We start from the raw sequence: 25430 nt of genomic DNA, 5'->3' as shown, positions 1-25430 counted from the left end.
GGAGCGGTACTGCCATCTTCTGGCTGGCGTTGGGGCTGTGCACACTTGGAAACAGGGGCCCTGATTTGTTTCAGCTGCCACCTTTAGAAGCCACCCTCATCAGAGCTTATATTCCCAAAGCCTTCCTTGGATGTGGGGCACTGTGGGCTGGCCATGACCACTGGTTCTGGAGGTAGACAGCACCAATCAGGCTTGTAGAGCATGAAAAGATAGAACAGAGAGGAGCTGCCTGGCTGTCAGCCCTGACTTATCCCAATGGCTCCTCCCTTTAGGATAAGAAGGAAGGGTTGGATCTGAAATGCTGGAGGGAGGTAGCGCCCAGTGTTTTCCCTGGGACTGTATTCACCCACTGATTTCAGGCTTGAGTGTTTTGACTGGAGGACTAGTGGGGAAGAGGTGACACTCTTTTGATTCTGACCTTACTTTTTGTATCAGTTAGGATAAGTGTTCAACTATATATGTAACAGAGGCCCCAGACAAAAGTGACTTAAGTGAGATGGACTTTATTTTTCCTTCCTATAATAGCCAGAAAGTGGGAGGCCCAGGGCTGGCATGCAGCTCTGTTCAACAAGGTTGTCTAAAGACCCAGCTACTTCTGCTTTGTTTTGCTTTATCTTTAGTGTGTTTCCCTTATAAGAATGAATGGTCCAAAGTAGCTCCTCGATATCCATGACCCAGATAAGAGGATGGAGAAAAGAGGAGAGAGGGCTGTTACCATCTAAGAACACAGCCTAGAATTTGATTACATGACTTCTGCTCATATTCCCCTGTCCAGAACTTAGTTAGATGGTATCGCATAGCTGCAGAGGAGACTGGGAATATACCAAGATACAAATAGTGGATTCTATTATTTTGAAAAAGAATGGAAGAATGGAATAGAGATACAACTAGCTGACTCTTCAAGGGTGTTTAATGAATCATAGAACACTATGCTATTATTTGGAGGTCTGCAAACCTGGAATCCACCACAAAGGTAGGTGGCCAAGATTGGCAGGCATAGGGTTCAGGAGGGAAGCCTGAGAGCCCCTGATCTCATGGCTGGCACATTACTGCTGTCCTTATCAGCATTTACTTTTCTCAGATATGGATAATTCCAATTTCCACTGGCCTCTGCAACTCCTTGAGGATATCAAGTTGAGAAGGGCTGGTTTAGATGCTCAAAGAATCCCAATGTGTAAGCCAGGGTATTTCAAACCATGCCCTAAGTGCCGTAGACTTCTGGGCATAGGTAGAAGAAATGGAAAACAAGGGCTGTTTAACCTAAATTCCATTCTTCACTTGGCTGCTTAATAAAGGTAGCTCACTCTTATATATTTTTATTTCTTTGTCTATGTAAGATTTGTGGCTAAAAATATAGTTTTTACACTTCTGGGCCATAAGAATTGAAACACCCGTAACTCAGAAAATAGATACTAAATAGATACTAAATGACATATTAAACACTAATGCCATAATATCATATGCCTAGATGACTTACTAAACACTAATGCCATAATATCATATGTCATATGCCTATGCGATGGGTCATGATCTTGACCATGTTATTGCTAGGAAACAATTTAAATTGAAAATAAGGAGAAAATGTAAGAGTTGAAAAATAAAAAGTATCAATGGAATCCGGTAGTTCTGAAGAGGTAATTACATAATGCTTTAAAATTTACAAAATATTTCTACATCTATTCCCTTCCTCAATCCTTCTTTATTTACAAATAAAGAAATAGAAGCACAGAGAGGTAAAGTAAGTTGCCCAAAGTGGTACAGTTAGGAGTGCCAGAAACAGGATTAAAGTCAGGACTTTGGAATTTTCACTATATACATCCTTTCTCCCATATTTGCTTATACTCTAGCTTCTGGATAAAGACCTATTCCTAAGGTACTGAGACCTGAGCCATTTCATCTTGTGAGCCTGATTTCTGCTGGAGCAACAAGCAGTCTCACCAGCCAGGCCTCTGTGCATAAGTCCTCTATTCTTTTCTCCCTCCCTGTCATCTCCCATTGAAATCCTATCATAAATCAGACACTGTGCCAAATACTAAAGATACTGTAGTAAACGAGACCTGTGAAATCTTTGTTATTAGTAGATTCTAGTGGGAACTACACAAAAATGAAAGCATAACTAAATAGACACAGTATTTTCACTTAGTGATAACTGCTATGAAGAAAACTTAGGGTAAACAGGATGGAGAACAGCAGGGTAGGAGCAGAGTCTATTTTCGTTGGATGGTCAGAGAAGAATGAATGAGATATGAGCAGAGACCTGAATAAAGTGAGGCAGTAAGCCATGAAGTGTCTTAAGAAAGGGCATTTCAAGATGCAGTTAGAACAAATAAGTAATTAATATGCTCAGCACAGTCATGGAACTGCATATCAGTGGGGCTGAGAGTGTAAGCAGGGCTTTTGAAACTTGTTTTGTTTTATGATGCAGGAGAGAGAAAAGGTAGCTAATTTTAGAAGCCAGTTTTCTGAGTAGTGAGGGGGATGGAATTATGTGCATAAGTGGAGAGATCGGCCTTGGATAAAAAGAGGGACAGTTCATCTTTGGGTCAGGAAGGCTGGTAAAGAAGACAAGAACAGGGGTGGGATAGATTTGGTGGGAAAATGAGTTCTGTTATGGTTGGTTATATTTTGTTGGTAAAATATCAGGCAAAGTCAGTGAGGTGGGGCAGGGAGCTGATGGTCTTCTAAGATGGTGAGAAAGTGAGTTTACCATTAAGTATGGAAGGGCTGCCAGGTAATGTTATAAGCCCCCATGAAGTCTGCAGTATTAGTCTTACGAGAGATCAGCATGGCTGTGCAGGTTTCCCAGCTATGCTTGGATGCCATGGAGATATAAGCAGAAAGATGAATTTAACCATGTGTTGTGTATTCTTCATATGCCCATTCTGACCCATTCTTTATCCTTCTTTATCTGGTTTGGTGCCCTGGGAAGCTCATGCGTATGGAATGATTCAGTGCCTTCCTTGGCCGCTGGGTTGGGTTTGGCTGATGTCAGGCAGGAGATTGAAGGGCAGGAGGCAGTGAGATGCTTATATTTACTTTCCCACTCCTTCTCTAGTGGCCCCTGGTTGTCAATGACTATACCCTCCAAGGAAGCCCCAGCTTCTATTAAGCAGCCCTCTTCTGTAGGTGTGGCTTTTTGTAGGACCCAGGAACCATCCCTGTTCTTATTCCTCCAGGCTTAGGGGTGGTAGCTGCTTCCTGCTGCTGTTAGCCTTGGGGTGCTTCCCTATCCCTTATTGCTTTCCCTTTACCTTCCTGCACTTTTAGAACAATCCCTTCTAGAATGTCTCCCCCTTTGCTCTCTCTTGGTTTTATCCGTTTCTTGATAAGTTCTTGATTAATGCAAACCTGGCTTGGGGTGTCGTCAGGCAGCCCTAACAGAGGGAGAAAGGAACATGGCATTTGTGGGTATACAAGGGAGAGATGATGATGGAAACAAGGACTCTAAGCCGAATGAAGAGGGAAATGAGGATGTGAGGAGGGTGGATAGACTGAAAACGTGGCAGAGTATGTAGGTGGGAAGTCCCAATGGAGTCAAGGGATATTGGGGATTGGGGTACTACAGTGAATAAGCTGAAAATTGGGAGACCATCCTTGGAGAGTAGAGGTGCTTAAAACAGAAAATGTATGATGGATGCAGTTATTGATAATAACAAATATTGAGGTCAGTGATTCTCAACCCTGGCTATATATTAAAGTTGCCAGGGGAGCTGGCAAAAAATATTGATGACTGTCTTCACTTTCAGAGATTCTGACTACAATGGTTCTGGTACAGTCCCTGCATGTTGTGGTTAAAACAACAACAACAACAAACTAAAACACTGTCTCAGATAATTCAAATGTGTGGCTAGAGTTGAGGATCATTAGTCTAGGGTATGAGCGTGGGAGTGTTTGACTGTAATGGATAGAGGAAAATTATCCTTAACAACCAGAGGTCACGGAAGTAAAAGGCCAGTGGCTTGGAAGAGCCACCTAGGTGGAGAATCCGAGAATGATGGAGAGAAATCAGTGGGTCAGATGCTAAAACTGGTAGGTTGATAGAACTGAGAAAAACTTGGATATTTCAGTTACTCTGAGCTGAATCTCTAGCCCCACCCTCTCCTCTTAGCTCAGGGTCAAGGCCCAAGGATGGGGTGGCCTCTTGGTAAACTTGTCTTTGATCTCCCCCTCCCCAACATATCTCCACCTTTGGTTTCCTTTATTTGCTTTTAGGATTACCTTCTCCCACCCCTGGTGTTTGGAAAACCACATTTGACTCAGGGTGTCTGCAGTATCGTTCCCAAACCTGATTTTCTTGATTCCTTGATCTTTTTCAACCTTGAACCTTCTTACTCTGCTCGTCAAAAAAATCCCTTTTTCTCTCTCCCACTCCCTCAGGGCTGTTAGGGGGATGATAACTTCCAAAGGCTCATTCATAGATTGAACCACCTGGTAGCAAGCTTATATATCCACAGGGAGCGTCCCATATTTTAACTAACAAGGTAGAACCAGCAGACACAAAAAATCTCTCAGATCTTCTCTACATCCAGGTCAGTGCATGTAACACTGCCCAGTTTGCAGAGAGAACAGGAGTTTCATCCTCCCTTTTATTTTCTACGTGCATGCCATTGTGAGGCCATTTAAATCAAATTCTTCTCTATAGCTGAGCACAAAACCTGCACATTTCTGGTTTTGCTCTTGCCAAAGATAATTTTTACTGTTTAATGAGATCTGAGAATGAAGTCAGGCATGAGCCAGAGAAAGGTCACAGTGTGTGCTCAAAGGTATATTAACTACTGTTGGAGCTGACATCGGTCTCTTTCCAAGAGGACAAAATTAAGGAGCAAATAGTAAATACGTGCAATGGCACTCTATTACAAGTAAGACCATTTACAATGAAATAAGAATATGAGAATGGTTTCAAAGAGAAAATAGGAGTGCTTACAAATAGAACACATCTTACCGGTTAGAATAGGAATGTGATTCCAGTCAAGGTTAATGGGGAAACGGTTAATGAAGGGTACAGATTCCAAAGCCGCATGATGCCATATTGTACCTCACAGAGGTAATTAATACTAGAGACTCTGGTTAAATGGACACATTATACACAGCAGACAACTTGAAATTCTGCACACCATATAGAGAGGCTCCTCTGGATGCATTGTGACTCACCGTTAGCACTGACAGGGAGGTATTAGAGCCCATGTTTTCATCATGGAGTCCATGTGGCACTTTGGGATGAACACCAGGCAGGAAGCAAGGAGGGGGGTTCCAACCCAGACTCAGTCACTCACAGGTGGTGTGTGACCTTGGGCAAATTACTTCTTATTTCTCTTAGGCTCAATTTCCTCCTCTGTAAATTGAAGGGGTTGCATTAGATAATCTAGAAAGTCTTCTAATTTGAATTCTGAGATTCTCTGTTCTTTAATGCTATACCACCATTATCATTTACCTACTGCATAATTGTGTAAACATGGGTATATCTGGGTAAAATATTACATCTATAAATATAGGTGTTGATGGATATTTACCTGTATTTACCTGTGTGTGGCACATAGGTATACCTAGGAGTTCATCTTTATTGTGTTTCTGAGAGGACACAGCTTTAACAATTACTTCAAAAAGGGTTTCTGTCTCTCTATTCTATCACCAATGCTCATGTCTTTAAAATTTTTCTCCCACATTTTCCCCAGAGGGTAAGCTAGCATGAGTTGCCTATAGTATTTAAATACCTGGGATTAAGTTGAATTTGGGGAAAAGAGCTCCTTTAGCCTGTTGACTGCAGAATTATCTGTCCCTGAGAAGCACCCTCTTTGTCTCATATCCTAGTCTGTTGCTCTGAACACTCCAGGTGGGAGTATAAGGCTAACGCTCTTTTAGTGGTGGCAGGTGAGGGATGGAAGCAGGACCATACTACATCCTTTGCATTTAGCTTTCTTTATGTTTGGCTGTCTGGAATCTCCTCCTATTCACCTACTTGAATAGTGGGGCTTAAAAGTAGGGCATTTGCATGCACTGAGTTTTCAGCCCAGTGGTCATTGTATTGACAAGCGTTGCTTCAGCTGAACAGTTGTCTTTCTATGTCCAGGCCTGTTCGTAGGTAGCATCCCGAGGGCAGATTACAACCCTATCCTGCCTCAGAACTCATTCGTTGCTGCTTTTAAAAATTCCCAGGTGCATCTTGTTTATTTCTCTCTCCTCTCCTTCCTTGAACTCCCCTGTGTTGTCCTTACGCTTTCCCTGCCCCTCAAAGAGAAAAGAAAACAACAACAAAAAAATCACCCCTTCTGGGTGTTTGGCTATAGAAGTTATTTAGGCTCCTTATATAGAATTGGAGAAATATCTTCCTGTTGTTCTGAATGAAGTAGCTTAAAAAGGCCTGCCAAATCTTAGATTTGGGGTAAAGGGGGCCTAAGTAGTGACAGCTTTGAAAGTGAAATCTCCAACTCCCAGCTCCCCCCACAGACAATGGGAAGAAAATCTTGGAGGGTCAGCAGCCTCAGAGTCAAGTTACCACACAACATTGACAGCTGCAGAATTGTACCTATTGATTGCAGTGTAGGGGTGAATGTTTCATCAACCTTTAATTGAGCTGATTCCTAAATAAAACAGGGTCAGCTTTTGCTGTGCTGCTGGGTCTAAACAGCTGCAACTGAGCTCTAGTTGACACCTCTTCAACAGACCCTCATTTGGACGCTTTTTCGCATTCCATGGGTTCTAGAACATTGGTCCTCCACTGAGAGTATTCATCCGCATCACCTGGGAGAGTGGTTAAACCTGCTGAGGCTGGTGCTTCATCCTGGCTGACTCTGATACAATACATCTGGGAAGGAGGCTGGATAGTTGTATTTTTCTGAGCCCAAATGAATACTCAGAAACTTCTGGAAGATTCCATTGAAAACTAAGTAACCAAATTACCATGGGAAGTAGACAAAAAATATCCTGGAGTTGTGAAACAATCATATCACAGCTTTTTCCATGGGAGGGGATATGGTCGCCTGGATGTGAAGAGAAATACATTAGCACTGTCTTTGTGTACTTTTCAAGTGTTAGGACATTGCTTTTTTTTTTTTATTGCTTTGTTGTTTGCTTCATTTCAAGAAACAATTGGGCTTTCTTGGATGAGCCCATAATCTAGTTTCAGCTTTCCCTCTGACTCTATTAGGAGGAACACTCCCTGACCATCATAGCAGGCGTGTTGGTGAATCCAGTGTTCACTGAAAGATTAAATTGGATTTCATTACATATACCGTATAATGTGGGGTGACCTCCTCCCATTGTTATGTTGGGTGGATGCTCAGAGAGTTCTGATTTTTATTTCCTGGTAATTACTTCCTCGTGGATTCAGCTTTTTTGTTTTGGTCCCAAACAGATGCCTTGTCGGGTCCCTTGTCATTCTTCAGTCTCCCTCAAAGCCTGACATGTTCCTTAATGAGTCCACTGCATACTGAGCTGTGGCCAAGGAAAATCGAGAAGCCATTCCATCAAAATACCCATGATGGAAAAGCCTGTTCTCATTTTGAACTTGTGTTTCACTTCTGTCCCAACTGACCTGGAGGGTCTGCTTGGAGGTGACTGACAGGAGAAACATTTGGACCCTGGCTACTGTGAAAACATCCTAATTCCAGTAACTTTGTTTACATTCCTGTGCTCCCTTGCCTTTGAAGCTGCTGCTTATTGGTGGATGGCGGGGGCCCTATGGCTCCTATACATTTTAAAGCTGCATTCCCCAGAGTTTGCCCTGGCTATGGAGACCTGCACTTTGTCTTTTAAGCAGATAAAAAGAGAGGTCAGTCAGAAGTAATTCCCCTACTCCTCGTATAAACAATTTAACTGCTGCAGCAACATACTTGCTTGGAATTACTCCCTCAGATTCAATTCCCTTTTCCTGTTCCACTTGTAAAAATGGTTAGTGTCCTCTATAAACTGCAGCTCACCAAGGTGCAGGGCTTGCTGTGCAGTTGTAGAATAAATGTTAATCTAATACAGGTTACTAGGTCAAATGCAATCACAGGCTTGTGGGAAAAGCTTAATACTGTTCTGCTTCTTCTAACACAGTAAACCTGGATATTATATGATAGGTTAAACACCAGTGAACCATAGCAGGAATTTTCTTGAAAGTAGGATTTAGTACAAAGGAAACTACATTGAAATAGTGACCTAGGATTGACTTTGCTCCCTGAGAGAGCATTCTGAGATGCCGAAGCATGCTGTGAAATGGACTCCTTAAAAATGTGACACCCCAGAATCCCCTGCTCAGGAGATGGATGCCAGTGAGAGCAATCATGACACATGTAAAGGTTTCCTATGTTGTCAACCATGACTTTGATTTCTCTTCCTTCTCCCCAGATTCATGAGTGCATGCTTATGGGCTTTCCTTATGAAAAGTTAATGGGGGCATCGGATGGCCTGTTAGACTCTGGATCTCAACCTGAGCATCAAGTAAACACAGCATCAAGTGTGTTGAGCAGATGTAGGCCAACTGTGTTGGGAAGAGCGTGTAGATCTTGGTGGTGGACTCCTTACTATTTTATATGGTTGTCAGTGCAGTTAAGTGTTCCCAGCATGTATTCCTGACGAAATGCCAAAGCTGAGACATACATATGCTAGCAGATGTATAATAAATTCTTAAGTAAATGAGTGTCAGATTTCAAGGGAGTTGCAAAGTCTGGTTTGTGGGACCACTTGGGTTCTGTCCTACAGAGAGACAGGAGATAGGGCTGGGGCTAACTTTTCAAAGTCTCATGGGGTCTTGCGTGTGGGTGCTGTGGACTCTCATAATGACATTGCAGTGGTAGTGTACCATTCTCCTTGCTTTCTACTGGGACCATATTCAACAGGCAGTCATGGCAAGGAAAGGAGTGCTGAGACCCACACTACAACCCACCACACTTCCTGAAAGCAGTTGAGAATGTGGCTTTATGTCTTCTTTTGGCTCAACATAGCTCTCACCAGGCTCCGGGTGTTTGTTTGACTTGTGAAAAATGTATCTATGTATTTACAGGTGGGATGTAGCTCTCAAGTGATTAAGCTATATTGCTTACATGTTAGCTGAGTTCGAGTGTGTAGATATATGATAAAAAGCCTCTCTGCTTGGGTTTGCAATTAAATGCTGGAATTAATCAAGTGATGCAATCCCAGATGGTTATGAAACTATAATGAAAGTCATTCCAGGTATGTGAGTGACCCATAGGAAGACTGCATAAAAGAGTAAGTATGGGCTAGATGTAGTTTTTGGTAACTGAACTTCATTCCTAAAATCAGTTGCTGGCAGGATTCAAAGAGACCTTATATGATTAATTTTTGTGCTATAGTTCTGCAAGGCTGTCATCTCTGGGCCAGCCCATCCTAATCACCCTCCCTGCAGCGCTCTGCCTTCTGCGCTTTGGGCAGGTGGCTGGCCACTCAGACTATGAGAAGCTGGCTGGAGGGAGGTAGCTGAAATGGATTCATTCAGACAATTCCCCTCCAGCCAGTATTAGAGCTAGTTCCTTCAACAGAAATGGGGATCCTGAGGGCTTCCATTGATTGGAAAATGTCAAACACATAATACATAGATGACTTAAAATGCTGTAGGCCCCCTTTTACTCTCTTTGCAGACTGAATGGTCAGGTTTCTCTGTCTCTTTAGGACTCCATTTCTCCAAGTTTTTCTTTGTAAAGATGTAAAAAGGGAAACATATCTCTTTCCATATTCTGTGTATTCATTCAGCATAGAATGTTGGCAAGGACTCTGCTATTGCATGTTTTCTTTATGAGCCTGGGGATATGCATGAGACTGTGTGTTAATGGAGACCAATCTGGCAAGATCTCAGGCAATGCCTTGCTCCCAATGGTCATGCCCAAGATTGGGGTATCTTTTTAGGAGGCCGCTGAAAAAACTCAGAATGGAGATTTGGCCTCTACGTAGATGTCTGTTCTGTGAGTGAACGTGGCATTAGGAGTCATATACAGTTTTTCCACTTCCTACCTGTGTGACCTGAGACTACCTTAGCACTATGAGCCTCAGATTCTTCAGCTATAAAATGAAGACGACATATTCTAGCTATCCATTCTGATTTTTCTCTTTATATCTTTATGACAGCCAGGAAAGTGGGTCCCTGGGCATGCTGGCCTGTTTGCAGCAGCAGGTCATCATCTTTCTCTTTTTCCCCAAGCTCCTAGTTCACTCCATTTTCTATCTGGCTTGAGGCCCTTGACTTTGCCTCTTGTTTGGAGCTTTGTTCCTGCACTTTGGACTTAGTATTATTATCAGATTTTCCCAAATTTTTCTACTGCCACCTATGCCCTACCCTGGCCAAGCTCTCTATTAGCTGATTGGCTTGGATGGAAAATTCAGACATTACCTTGCAGGGTTGTTGGAAATCAAATGGTGGATTCTGTGTGTGAAATGCCTAAAATAGGCAAATATTGGTTCTCATTCCCTTCCCTTTCCCAAGAAATGCTGTCAGTTCCCAGCTGAGACAATTCAAGGCAATCTCTTAAAATCTCTGAGCCTGTGGAAAGTAGAAAAAGATGACACCTCATGGTGTTGGGGGAAGGCTGATGAAATAATATAGATTAAGAAATCTAAGTCTTGTCATTTCACACAGAAAGAAACTAAGGCTCCATGCAGTTAATGCCAGGGATGAGATTTGAGAACTGGAACCATCCAAATGAAAAAGTGTTTGCCATCAGGGTCAACTTACTCAGTAGACACAGTAGGCATAGTGCCTAGGGCTCACAATACTTTTAAAGTTCTGTGAAAATATCTCAAATTATTTTAAAATCAGAAGAAAAAAGTGAGCTTTTAGGTTGAAGAGAATATTTTGATATACAATTGTGTTAGTACATTTTCATGCTGCTATGAAGAAATACCTGAGCTTGGGTAATTTATAAAGGAAGAAGTTTAATTGACTCACAGTTCTGCATGGCTGGGGAGGCCTCCGGAAACTTACAATCATGATGGAAGGGGAAGCAAACATGTCCTTCTTTACCTGGTGGTAGGAGAGAGAAGTGCAGAGAAGAGAGGGGGAAAGACCCTTATAAAACTACAGATCTCATGAGAATTCATTCACTGTCACGAGAACAGCATGGGGGAACCTCCTGTGAGATCCCACCCCCAACATGTGAGGATTACAATTTGGATTACAATTCAAGGTGAGATTTGTGTGGGGACATATTTTTCTGCCCCTGGCCCTTCCCAAATCTCGTCTTTCTCACATTTCAAAACACAATTATGCTTTCTCAATGGTTCCCCGAAGTGTTATTTCAGCAAAACTCTAAGTTCTAAGTTCAGCAAAACTCAAAATTCTAAGTTCAAAGTTTCATCTGAGACAAGGCAAGTCCCTTCTGCCTATAAGCCTGTAAAACAGAAAACAAGTTAGTTACTTCCTAGATACAATGGGGGTACAGGCATTGGGTAATTATACCCATTCCAAATGAAACAAATTTGCCAAAACAAAGGGGCTATAGGCCCCATGCAAGTCCAAAATCCCATAGGGCAGTCATTAAAACTTAAAGTTCAAAATGGTCTCTTTTGACTCCATGTATCACATCCAGGTGGTGCTGATGTAATAGGTGGGTTCCCATGGTCTTGGGCAGCTCCACCTCTGTGGCTTTGCAGGGTACATCCCCCCTCCTACCTGCTTTAACAGGCTGGCTGGTGTTGAGTGTGTCTTCTCCAGGTGCATGGTGCAAGCTGCTTATAAATCTACCATTCTGGGGTCTGGAGGACAGTGGCCCACTTCTCACAGCTCCACTAGGTAGTGCCCCAGTAGGGACTCTGTAATATGGGGGCTCCAACTCCACATTTCCCTTTCACACTACCCTAGCAAAGCTTCTTTATGAGGGCTCTGGCTCTGCAGCAAACATCTTCCTGGACATACAGGCATTTTGATACATTCTGTAAAATCTAGGCAGAGGTTCTCAAACCTCAATTTTTGACTTCTGTGTACCTGTAGGATCAACACCATGTGGAAGGTGCTAAGGCTTGGGGCTCGCATCCTCTGAAGCCATGGTGTGAGCTGTAACTTTGTTCCTTTTAGCCATGGCTGGAGTGGCTGGGACACAAGGCACCAAGTCCTGAGGCACCTTGGACCCAACCCACAAAACCGTGTTTTTCCTCCTTGGCCTCCAGGCCTGTGATGGGAGGGGCTGCTACCAAGGTCTCTGATATGCCCTGGAGACAGTTTCCCTATTGGCAATTAACATTTGGATCCTTGTTACTTATGCAAATTTCTGCAGCTGGCTTGAATTTCTCCTCGGAAAATGGATTTTCTTTTCTACTGCATGGTCAGGCTACAAATTTTCCAAACTTTTATGCTCTGTCATTTCTTTTTTTTTTTTTTTTTTTTGAGACGGAGTCTTGCTCTGTCGCCCGGGCTGGAGTGCAGTGGCCGGATCTCAGCTCACTGCAAGCTCCGCCTCCCGGGTTTACGCCATTCTCCTGCCTCAGCCTCCCAAGTAACTGGGACTACAGGCGCCCGCCATCTCGCCCGGCTAGTTTTTTGTATTTTTTAGTAGAGACGGGGTTTCACCGTGTTCGCCAGGATGGTCTCGATCTTCTGACCTCGTGATCCACCCGTCTCGGCCTCCCAAAGTGCTGGGATTACAGGCTTGAGCCACCGCGCCCGGCCGCTCTGTCATTTCTTGAACGCTTTGGTGCTTAGAAATTTCTTCTGCCAGATACTGTAAATCATCTCTTTCAAGTTCAAAGTTCCACAGATCTCTAGGGTGGGACAAAGTGCCACCAGTCTCTTTGCTAAAGCGTAGCAAGAATGACCTTTATTCCAGTTACCAACAAGTTCCTCATCTACATCTGAGACCACCTCAACCTAGACTTCATTGTATTTAGCAAGCTCTATCAGCATTTTGGTCACAGCCATTCAACAAGTCTCTAGGAACTGCCAAACTTTCTCACATTTTTCTATCTTCTTCTGAGCCCTCCAAACTGTTCCAACCTCTCGCTGTTACCCAGTTCAAATGTCGCTTCCACTTTTTCAGGTATCTTTACAGCAGTGCTCCACTCTGGTACCAATTTACTGTATTAGTCTATTCTTATGCTGCTATTAAGGACTGCCCAAGAATGGGTAATTGATAAAGTAAAGAGGCTTAATTGACTCATAGTTCCACATGGCTGGGGAAGCCTCAGGAAACTTACAATCATGGTGGAAGGGGGAAGCAAACATGCCCTTCCAAGAACAGCAGCATGGGAGTAACTGCCTCCAAGATTTAATGACCTCCCACCAGGTCCCTCCCATGACACATGGGGATTATGGGAACTATAATTCAAGATGAGATTTGGGTAGGGATACAGAGCCAGACCATATTAACAATATTAGCATATTCATGTGTATACCAATGCAGTTATAAAATATAATTATATATGTGTGTATATTTATACAGGTTGAGTATTCCTTATCTGAAATGCTTGGGGCCAAAAGTTTTAGGTTTCAATTTTTTTTTTTGGATTTTGGAATATTTGCATTATATAATTACCAGTTGAGCATTCCAAATCCAAAAATCTGAAATCTGAAATGTTCCAATGAACCTTTCTTGTGAATATAATGTTGATGTGCCAAAAGTTTCAGATTTTGAAGCTTTTTGGATTTTGGAGTTTCAGATTTGGGATGCTCAACTTGTATGCATATACATACATGTATGTATGTACACATATGTGTATTTTTGCATATATACATACATATGTGGAAGGGGCCACAAAAGCAAAAGTGTCCAATGACCCATGAGTCATATGTGACCCTGTTTGCCCGTAATTTCATGACCGCTGCCTTGGAAATCCTAATTGCCAATAGATATATCATCATTCTAACAGAAATTCCTTTCTTCTTTCACTGAGTAGGAGAGAAATTCCCTACAGGTGAGCAGAATTGCTTAAAGCTGGTGACTCCGTATAGTCACCAAAACTAAAATATGCTTCTTCTCCACAGCAGGGAGGCCACCATGGGTGAGATGACTCAGTCTCCAAATGGAGAAACGTCTCTTAGATACTTTCATTTATACTTATTCATGACCAGAGAACTGATATGAGATTTATTTGCCTCCAAGTCAAAAAAAGTTCTAGGATTGGATAAAGTACCAGGAATTTTGTTAAATGTAAAGTTACACTGCTATTCCAAGACACATCATATATGGGCTTCTTGGACCCACAGGTTCCTGGGTTTAATGAATGCAAATGTATTTAGCCCCCATTAAATATGGAGAGAGAAAACCAGATGTGCTTTCATCAAAACTACTTCCCTGAATGTCAGAATAGAACAGGACTCACAATCAGGGATTCAGAATATTTCCTCAGACCTTCAAATTACTGTAAATCAGGTTCAAATGTCTGTCCTTACTATATGACCTTTCTGCTTCATTTTAAGTCCTCTGGAGAGGTGATTTTCCCCCAGACAATTACAGTCAATCTATAAATGAAGAATAGCTACTGTGTATAGTCATTCCAGTTAAGCAATATGGGCTCTAATTTCATCACAACATTATGAAACTGATCAGTTTCTTTGTATAAATTCTTAAAAGGGCTCCATGGACTATTTAAGCCAAAAAAGGGCTTTGGAAAGCAGTTCAGGAAATTGCCATCATGGAAGCGATTTCCACATGTGTCTCTCAATATTACAAACTCCCCCTTTAGATCCTGATCTTTCCTGGACTGTAATAAGAAATGAAAGAACAGCTTATTTTCCTTTTAAAAGGAGGCACAATTTTTTTAAAAGTCCCCAAGAATCCTGTATCCTATATTTGGGGATGATATGCAGACCATTAACTGGCTTTCTTTGGCCTTCAGTCCTGATCTGTATTCTCAATTTGCTATGAGTATTCTGTTCCATCTAGGTCAGAAAGAATTACGTGTGTGTAACTGAAGTGGAGTGTAGATTTTAAGCAGAGCATGTAATCCTACGAATGCAGAAAAATGGTATAAATTTGCATCTTAAGAGGAGTGCTTTCTAAAAACACTGAAGCCATTTTAATTCAATAAACTAGAGAAGGGGGTAGAAATGCCACCCACTTTACAAAATCTTTTATTTTCATGAGAGAAAAGAATTACAAAATCATCCATTTACTTGTCAAATGTCTTTTGGGCAGCTTTTTAAATTGCAGTGTACATTAAACAGAGGTCAGGGCAACAGCTTCTGTTCTTGTGGAATTAGTCATGGCCTTCCTCCTGAAGACCTTTTAGGAGTGGGATTCGAAGCTACCTGTGGGGCAGAGAGACCAGTGTTCCAGGAAGATCCACGTAATTAATGCGCACATATTCCTCAGGGCATCTAAGCCCCTTTTGTGCCATGGAGTAGAATCTTGGGCTCCTCTCAGCAGGGTCACCACTTGTTTACTGGAAATCAACATGTGGTTCATTTTGTGGTATTTCTTAAGCTTCTGCTTTTATATGATGGTTAGACTTGGTCTTTTTCCTTCTTTTCTCACTTTGTCACAGGGCCATGCAACCCACAGTGAGGTTAGATTTTTCAGTGTGAGTGTCCTATGGATTCATGCTCAAGTTTGTGTCCCCAGCCTAGTGTTCATAGGTAGATGCCGTAGGGTGACATATAGGAATAGGCAAACTCTCCTTAGTACTCTTTGGGGAAGTTACCTGAGAAAACCAGGGTAATTGTTTAAAGGAGGCATTTAGTCCTGAAGTTGGTCCTAAGGATTCAAGTGACAGAGTTCAGTTTCCAAAATAATTTTTGATTGCCTCTTGTGTGTTAGACTCTATGATGGGCACTGTCAGGGATAAAAGGGTGAGGAAGATATGCTTCTGTTCCTCAGGGAGTTCACAATCAGATGAGGAAGGCGGAGGGGTATGGAATGAACCCTAATGCCATGAGATAATCACTGTCCTATGGCAAATGGAACCCTGCAGGAGTGTGAGTCTGAGTGGGGAACTGGAATTAGCCAATGAAGGATGAGAAAGGTGTCACCAGGTAGAAAAAGTGAGGGGTGAGGGCCTTTGGGACAAAAGGAACAGCAATAAAAAAAAAGCACAGAAGAGCGAACCAGTGTCATGCTTGTGTGTGTGTGTGTGTGTGTGTGTGTGTGTGTGTGTGTGTATGTGCCTGTGCACACATGCTAAATGCTGCTAGGAATACAAAGACAAGTCAGGTTACAGGGCCTCAGTCTAAAATATCTAGTATGGAAGACAGGCATATGCATAAATAACTTTAATATGAAACAGACTGCAAGAGATGCTATGAGAGAGTCATACGATATACTCCAAGTGCATCCCAGAGACAGATTTAGGAAGAAAGAGTTAATAGGACTTGGCATGGTTAGAGCCAGAGAGTAAGATGGTTAGAAAAGTTAAAGATGACTTCTGTATTACAGAGACAGCATGTTTGAATGATAGAATCATAGCCACAACACATTTTGCTCCTTATTCAGATAAAATTTTGTATTTTTTTCCTCTGCTTTAAGACAATCACATACTGCAGGTTTATTTCCACTGTAGTGTACTGCTTTATCTAATATCCTCATAAATGCATGTAAAACCAAAATTTGACCAAAATGGAAACCAATCCACTATTGTACTGGCCTCAAACAATATCTGCAAATGGGCGCCTTCTAAAATAAGTGCTTTGCAACATATATGAAGGGTGAATATATTTGCAAGCAAGTGAAGGAGTCGAAATTGTGTTGAAGTTAAAATTCAGAGTCCTCTCATCTTGAGAAGTCTCATAAAAGTTTTTTTTTTTCCTTCCAGTTGCTTTTGGAGTGGCCGAAGAGAAATAGTTTGGTGGGCTTGAAATGTGAAAGGAATGTTCTGTGTGTCAGGTTAGGATAAGTCATAGCTATGAAGGACAGTATACTGGAAAATGTATATAGTAAGCATATTAGCTTGAGAAAAATGGGAGAGTTGAGTTAGAGACAGACGGCTAAGGGCTATCACTTACTGATTACTTACTAGGTTGTCAGCATAGCTCTTCGCACATTATAGCTACTAACTCATTTATAATTCATACCAATCTTATGAAGTAGGTATTATTATATTCATTTTATAGATGACTAAACTGAGACACTAAGCTTAAATAGCTTGCCCAGTACACACAGTTTATAAATGAGAAGTACCCAGAGTCTATGTACATAATTCCTGTATCAAAATAAGTCTCAAGAGCAGGTGAAAGAAGAGAGGTATTTGACTTTAGGTTGTTTCCTGTATAATATAATATTTTGCTTTGATTTGAGGAAATTTGTTAAACTTTTCTGTTCTGTAAGAGACAGACTGGACCACAGGATGACATAATTTTAGAATTTTAAAGCCCAGTGATCTATTTCTCATTCATATAGAGTTTTCATTTTACAGATGGGGGAACTGAACCAGTGTCCATTAAAATCACGGGCATTTACAGCTGGTTAACAGTGTACACAGCACTCTGTGCTGTGCCAGGACAGGCAAAATGACTTGCTTGTCAAGTTGCTGACGTAACCGCATTGTGGGGAAAGATCATGAATCAAAGATGGGACAGGGCACCAACCCTCTGGGAATCTGGTAGCCCAGGGGGAGGCCTACTTAACTGTCTGTGGAAGCAAAGTGGAATTTCGTGGGCTTCTGACCCAACTTTCAGATGAAGTTCACACTTCCTGTAAGGTGCCCTGGCTGGCTGTCCAGTCTCAGTACTAGCAGACCAGAAATAAAATCCCTTTCTTTCTCCATAAACTTCTAATAAATTCTCTTTGTCACAGTATAGAATTTGTGTTCTCTGGCAACCTACTTTTCTGATTAAATCCCATACACTTTTGTGTTCATTTGATGATCGTTGTAGTCCTTATATGGTCTGCCTGAAAGTGTGAGGCAGGCTTGCATAGTGGTGAGTGGTGAGGCAGGTAATCTGGAGCTGGCGTCAAGTTTAAACTCCAGGATGACTTGCAAATGGTGTAACTTTGCGCAAAATTCTTTACCTCCATAAATCTCGGCTTTCCCAGGTGTAAAATGAGTCAAATCATAATCCCTGTATGGTAGGATTTTGGGAGGATTAAATGAACCAAAGCAGATAAAGGGCTTAGCCTAACTCGTAACAAGAATTCAATATATCTTAACTAATTATAACAAACTAAGTAAATTCATTATAAAACTTGTGCAAGTTTGTTGCTGAAAATATAAATTACAGTGAAATATATGATGACTCAAGAGTTGCCAAGATTTTATATCAAATAGCAAACCTCCTTTTCCAAACTGGCTTTCCAAACTCAAGAGTCCCTCTTAGCAGGGTTAGAACAGAATGGGTCGATAATCAATAAAAAGTGATCATGTTTAGGAAACCTTTGATGACAATTACTAGGTTCAAAAATCAGTCATGTGAAGACTCCTGTGAAAAAGTCTTTTCCAGAATTTGGTGTTGGGAAATAACTTTTCTCCCTTCTGAGGCTTGCTTACATTGGAAAAAGCCACTTACCACCTTTCCCTTTTGATTTGAGTCAGTAACCTTAGTGCTTAGTTTTATATTAAGCTGTAGAAATTCCTATTAGTGTAGATCTGCTTTTTATTTTTCTTTTGCCTTTTTACTCATTTTAATGATTTTTCAGTTTTATCATATTTGTGCCTCATATTTCAAGCTTTCTCAAAACCTTTTTTGTAAGTGAGAAGAGAGAAAAAGATAGTAGAATAAAATAATATTGTGTCTGTGGTTTTTCTTACAAATATACCTTATGTCCAGTTCTATATACTTGGCTTGAAATAGCTTTTATTTTTCCAAAAAAATCAATAAAAATGGCCAAGTTGATTTTTATGTAAACACTCATTTTATGTTTTAAAAAAATGGAATGTGGAAGTCTCCCCCTCATAGGCTGTTTAGTTGAAATGGGGAAGGGAGATGTACAGGGACTGTTGGCCTAGGCTGCTCTGTGGGCTGACCAGATGGGAATACAACTTGCTAACGAACAAAAGTAGTTAATAGTCATAAAACCAAACCAACCAAACCAACCCAACCAAATCAGCAGCTAACATGTATAGAACATTTTACAAACTATCCTTGTATACCCTGACAAACTATTTCTTACATCAGCCTTGCAAGGTAGGAAGCATTATTTTCAGCTTCATTTTATATGAGAAAATAGAGGCTCAGATATGCTAGGATCCACGCCCCAGGTCTCACAGCAAGTAACTGCCCTAGCTAGAATTTCAAATCAGATCTTAATTTAAAATCTCAGGTCCCTAGCAAAGACATGGAATCAACCTAAAGGCTCATCAATGGTAGTCTGGATAAAGAAAATGTGGTACATATACACCATGGAATACAATGCAGGCATAAAAAAGAATGAGGTCACGTCCTTTGCACAGCATGGATGGAGCTGGAGGCCGTTATCCTAAGAGAACCAACACAGGAACAGAAAACCAAATACCACACGTTCTTAGTTATAAGTGGGAGCTAAACATCAAATACCTATGGACCAAAAGAAGGGAACAACAGACAATGGGGCCTACTTGAGAGTGGAGGGTGGGAGGAGGCTGAGGATGGAAAAACTACCTATCAGGTACTATGTATGTTACCTGAGTGATGAAATAATCTGCACACCAAACCCCTGTGACCTGCAGTTTACCTATGTAACAAACCTGCACATGTACCCCCAACCCAAAATAAAAGTTTTTAAAAAACGAAAACTCAAAAAACAAAAATAATAAAATCCCAGGTCCTGTCGATGGTTCTAGGCGGCTTCTCCAAAACCTAACCTCAGTAGAGCATCAAGCAAGAGTCTTCCTTAACCTCCAGCTCTGCAGCCGGAAGTTTGCTTGATAGATGAAGATAGGCAGTAGCAAATGGCTTCTGAGTAAGGATTATCTTTCAGGTACATTCTACCAGGAGGTTTTTCTTTTTCTTGACTAAAACTAAGGTAATCCCTGAAATCAATTTCCTCATAGTTGGAGAAAATGTTGGGCAGAAGACATTTTTGCAAAAGCAGTTAGGAGAGCCCATCCAGATTGAAAGAGAGCCGCAGTTTCTGAAATTGCTGCACCTGCAAAGATCTATGCAATGAGAAAATCGGTATCTAGAGCCATAGAGCCCTAGTCAGTGAAGTCACCGTAAGGTACATTGTGAATTTTGATGAATTTTAGATGTCTGGACTGAGGGTTTTTGCTGTTAGGTAAAAAAGAAAGTGACTGGCCTGAGACTGGTTCAGTTCTTCCCAACTCTTCCTGCTGCAATCATTGTAAAACACTGTGTTATAAGAAGCCTATGGGTATTGCTATGGAAGTCTCTTACTTGGTGGGCTCAGCCATCATTTGCCTGTACTACCCTCCTTCCTGGAGTAGGCAGACTTAGACTGACGGAACTCCCGACACGTCTGGACCTGCTGCTTCTTGACTGTGCCACTCCTTACCAACAAGAAGGCAATATTTCCCTGGAGATCTCCTCATTTCAAGACTGTTCAATACGTTTTCATCCAGAGAATGTGTTCCTTTTAAGTAGCATTCCCTGACTCAAAGCTAATGTCTGAGCTTTCCCTCTTCACAACTCCTCAATTTTCAGAATCGAAATTTCTAAGCTCCCATTTGAAAGTCAGTGTCAGTTCTCAAATAGGCTAGCAGGAGTCTCGATGGGCAATGGAAGTTTGAAGGATGTTGCCTTTCTAGAAAACATAACGTTTTGTTTGGTTTGCTCTGGGCACACCCCTCACAAAACCACATTCTTTCTTTGTAGCTTCTGAGAGAACAAAAGTCCTATCAGGAGTCACAAAAACACCTGAACCCTTCTTTTTCTATTTCTTGAAATAGTTTATGGGGCCACTGAAAGATGTTGATGTTATCTTTTTAATATTCTGAGGAATAATCCTATTAAACAAAAAACAAGGGAAACTGTTATGCCCACAAGGAGGAATTACCCAAAGCCGACTGGCAGGGGTCGAGTTACTTTACAAAACCCTAGTTGTGTGCTGTTTCTATCTCTCCATCAAGGGCTTGGTGAATGAGCAATAATTTGTGGATTCTGCTCATCTCTCTTTGCGAACTTTGTTCTGTGGAATTAGATACAACTTTGACAAATTAGAAAAGTCTCCCCTGTGCCCTGCGGTCCCCAGGGTAGCACAGTCTGCTGATTGTGTGCTGGTCTTCTGAAGTCCGGCTGTGTCAGGCCATCAGCGGCAGCCCGTCCACCAGAGCAGGCTTTTTAATAAGCAAATCTGTCAGCAGCAGGTTCTTCGGATCTTCCGACCTCTCCTTAATCCTCGGGACGCGCTGACTTTCTTCTCTGTTTCGCTTATGGCAAAAGTTCCCGAGCTGGGAAAGAAATATCTTCTTTGTTTATAGAGTATGAGCAACAAAATTAACCTTTGAGATTAACTGTAAATGAGTGGGGATCATGTTTTGTCTTCCCCTAGGGCAAGGGGTTGGGGTTAACACTTGCATAAGGCAGTGAGGGTGTGCACACGTGTGCATGCATGTGCACGGACACATAAAACGCCCCCCCCACCACATCGTTCTTAATCCAATATAACTTCTGTTCTTGTTCTCTCTTCTTTATTCATGCACAGTTTTATATCTGGGTTGCATAGAACTAATGAAGGATATTCCATTTTTTTCTATTCTTCAATTCCCTTTGAACTCTTAGAGAAAGGAGAACGATATAAAACATCAACATAATATGAATCATGCCCCATAAGCCTAAAGATAAAAACTTGTTTTTGGCTAAAAAGGATCATCCTTTCCCAGTGGAATTCTCTGGGCCAGCAGAAGTAAACAGTGTCTTGGTATAGAGCAAGGACTATCAATGAGATCATAAAGAATTGTATTTAGCGGGGAAATGCTTCTTTGGTTTACATGGCAATGTATTCAAGTTTGATAGTGTCAGATGGAAGAGTCACAGTTCTACAAGATACAAAGAATTCTATGCCAGTAAATAACTTTCTCCTGTGTGTGTGTGTGTTTGTGTTTGTAAATAAAAACTGTTTAATGAGACAAATAAACGAGAGATTTTTTTGTTTTGTTTAGTTTTGTTTAAGAGACACGAGTCTCACTGTGTTGCCCAAGCTGGTCTACCTCCTGGGCTCATGTGATCCTCCCACCTTTGTCTCCCAAAGTGCTGAGATTGCAGGCATGAGCCACTGCCCCCGGCCCTCATATTTAATTCTAACTGGTTATGTTTAAACTGTAATTTGACTCAATTAGATATGCTTACTTTTTTTAAAAAAAAGTAAAGTTGACGTAAACAACAAGTTTGTTTATAGATAAAATTTGTCCTGGGGAGAGAGCAGAAGCCTCCTCATAGAAGTTATTCTTGGTCTCTGGAAACTCGTGAAGGGTAGGGCAAGATAAGGATGAGACTGGATTACCTTCGACCCATGCAAAGCCCGGAAATGGACTTCAGACACCCACTATGTGCTGTTGAGAACTCTGGAACCACCCGTTCTGCTGTGTGTTCTCCATTTCTGGTGGGGTCTTCACTTCCTAAATCCAATTCAATAATGACAAAGTGTCATCACCACTGTGGTGACCCAATCCAGGTGCCCTACTTCGGTGCTCCTGTCCTCATTTCTCAAAGCTGCTGAAATGTGTCTGGGACTTGGGGCACTGACTCATCCTGCTGCAGTCCCTTCTTGAGGCCAATGGTTCTATTAGAAGCAGATTCTGATTGTAGTTTCTTCATATTTGGCGGCCTTCTGTGGAATCTGACCACTTTTATAATTCTGTTACCTTTCATCAAACAGATCATTTTCTGCTGTTTCAGTTCTTGCCCCCTCTCTCTCTTTCTCAACAAAGCAGAACAAAATAAAGCAATATGCCAGCACAGAGATATTTTATTTTTCACTCAGCAGTAGCAATGGCTGTAACAATTAAATAGAAGAGAAAAGGGACTTTGTTGTAGGTATAAGATTGGGGTTATGCAAAATGGAGAAATAACCAACTTAGTGCCCACGAGTCCAAAATAGAATGATCAGAGTCTCAGGGGAATGAAAAGAGAAAATGCGTTGGAATCCCCACGTCCCCATTACCATCATCTTGGGCCAGGTATTTAATGCATGCTGCATTGGTTTTGGCTGAGGAAAGTGCTTGAAGGAAGCAGTTTTTTAAGTTCACTTAATATCTCTGGGAGGTAATAAAGATCTTTATTTACAAATAATGTGTTTTCAATGAAATGTCTTTGTGTGGGCATTGCACACCCTAGCAAAATGGCAGGTTCTTTGTTTTGCCTTGGTGGGAAGAGCAAAGGATACTCTTCAGGATAGCTGATTTGAATATAGACATTTTACTCTCTGGGTGTGTGAAAATGTTCAAGTCACAACCTCTGTGTTTCCCAGTATTCTTGATTCTGTAGTGGAGTTTGTAATGTCTGTTCTAGCACATGAGGAACAGCTGTAAAGACCAGTGAGGACTTAGGAGATTAAAGGGCTCCGTTTGACTACCTAGCTGCCTTGTATCTGTCCTTCAAAATGCAGCCATGTGTCACCTCCTCAGGAAGCCTTCCTGGACCACTGGGCAAGAGCATTTGCTACACCACATGTAACCCTGGTTTCTGTGCCTCTTCACCATCGGCCTGGAATCTCCTTAAGGGTAGGAACAGCAATTCTTGTTCTGTATTTAATGAAATTTTGAGCCCAGCCCAGTGGCTAGCTCACAGTAGGCACTCAGTAAAGGCAGCCAAATGACAGACAAATGTAACTCTGTCATTGAAAGGGGTGCTCAAAAGGATACTAGATTTGCTAATGTCTCTATATCAATTCCTCATGGCAAAGTATACTGAAATAAATTTTTAAAATCTTAAGCCAATTTTCACACATTCCTAAAACAAAGTCGCTGAAAAGTCCATGAAGTCTAAGGAAACTAAAAATGAAAGGCCATTATTGGAAAAAAAAGAAAAAATTGGACTGCCATTTTCCCTTTACACATTTCTCATACAAATTAGGGAGAGGGTTTGAGAGTAAGAACTGAGTGCTGGGGTGAAATTGAAGCCCTGGATTATATAATCATACCAGTTGTGGCCAGTACTCCTGTGTGGCCTGCAAAACAATGCACTTTTTAAATGTGTATAAGGTAAAGTCAAAAATATAGGAGGTGGCTTTTGTTGGTGTGTCAGCCTGGCAGGCAAAAGAACAATAGGAGATATATTTTGGATTTTCCAGAAGTGAGGACAAATCTGTAAAGCCAAATTGATTTCTCTCAATACACATGACCACTTTGATAACGCTCATCTGAGGGAAAAATGACATGGTTTTTCTCTCTCAGCTGCTTCTGTCCTCCTTCCCCTTGCATCTGGCATTTTACAATAACATTTCCAACAGATACGGGTTGTTCAACAGTCACTAGCAATACATTGATTAATTATGTGTGCCAGGCTTTCAGTATACAATCAAGCTAAACAAAACTGCATGAGTGTAATATGAATAATTTGACCCCTAGTCACAAAAACAAGAAAACGGAGTGAAAGTGGAATCTCTGACCTCACTCATTTTAGCATATTGTGGGAGACGAAAGTGTAATCAGAGTTATAAATCATACAGCTGCCATACTGTGGTGATGCAGAAAGGAAGTCATTCTGACCTTTGATTCAGAAGTTTCAAAGGTAGAAATGAAAGTGAACAGTTTGTTCTTATTCTTCAAGTAGGAAATATAATGGACAAAAATGCCCTTTTCGTCATAAGTGGGTAATATCTTTCTTTGTTTTATTCTTAAAATTTGTTTTATTGCATTTTCTTCAATGTGATTTAGATATGGCATATTTACATTGTCTCAAAATGATTTTATGTCAACCTGCTTATACTATCTCTAAAACCAAAATTTAGAGGATAAAATATATTCCACATCTACAAAAATAAAATGAGTTCTTAATAACCTTTTTTCGTTCCTAATTAAAAAAGTGATATTTACCCACTGTAGACAAATTTGGAAATTGCAAAATAGTATATAAAATAGGAAAAAAAATCCATTCATAATCCTATGGTCTTGAGAATCTCCAGGTAATCACAACTTAATATTTGTTTCCTTCCAGTTTTTATCGTGTGTGTGAAGTTTATGATTGTATGTTGTATGCACTTTGGTACCTACTTCCTTCACTTTACAGTACTTCACAAGCATTTTTCAATTTCCTATAATAGTCTGTGAAAACAAGATTTTTAGTTGTTTAATATAACTCTATCACATGGATAAATCATACATTATTTAACAGGTTAATATTTTTGTCATTCAAGTGTTTGCAATTTTTAATTATTATTTTAAAAAGCAAAACACTTGAATGAACAAAAAACACTATGCTTAACTCAGTATGCATGTCCCTGATGTTTTCTTTGTGTTAAATTCCAAGTGAAGTTCCTTCAATGTAGAGTCTGAGCAGCTTTAAGCCTCCTATTACATCATGACCAAGATTCTTTCAGAAATGCCAGAAAACTTGAGCTACTTGCACCCTCAGTACCAGTGGGTGAGCCACATGACTGCCCCTGAAAGGGGATGCTCTGAAAGTCGGTATACCATAGAAACCTGGGGTGGAATCATGAAATGCAAGGATCTGAAAATATTTCTTTGTTTTTTATATGCAC

General features: G+C 41.1%; 1 long non-coding RNA gene across 1 annotated transcript in view; it reads right to left on the bottom strand.

The window, feature by feature from the left end:
* Nucleotides 1-24345, bottom strand: part of LOC112605392 — a 29128-nt gene extending 4783 nt beyond the window's left edge. Inside the window, exon 1 of the long non-coding RNA XR_003115403.1 lies at nucleotides 22079-24345. This is a non-coding gene — a long non-coding RNA (uncharacterized LOC112605392). The remainder of the gene's footprint in view (nucleotides 1-22078) is intronic.
* Between the last annotated feature and the right edge of the window lie 1085 nt (nucleotides 24346-25430).

This window comes from Theropithecus gelada, chromosome 13 (genome assembly GCF_003255815.1).
Source record: "Theropithecus gelada isolate Dixy chromosome 13, Tgel_1.0, whole genome shotgun sequence".
Classification (NCBI taxonomy): Eukaryota; Metazoa; Chordata; class Mammalia; order Primates; family Cercopithecidae; genus Theropithecus; species Theropithecus gelada.
The sequence above is the reverse complement of the archived record's forward strand: the minus strand, read 5'-3'. Positions and strand labels throughout refer to the sequence as shown.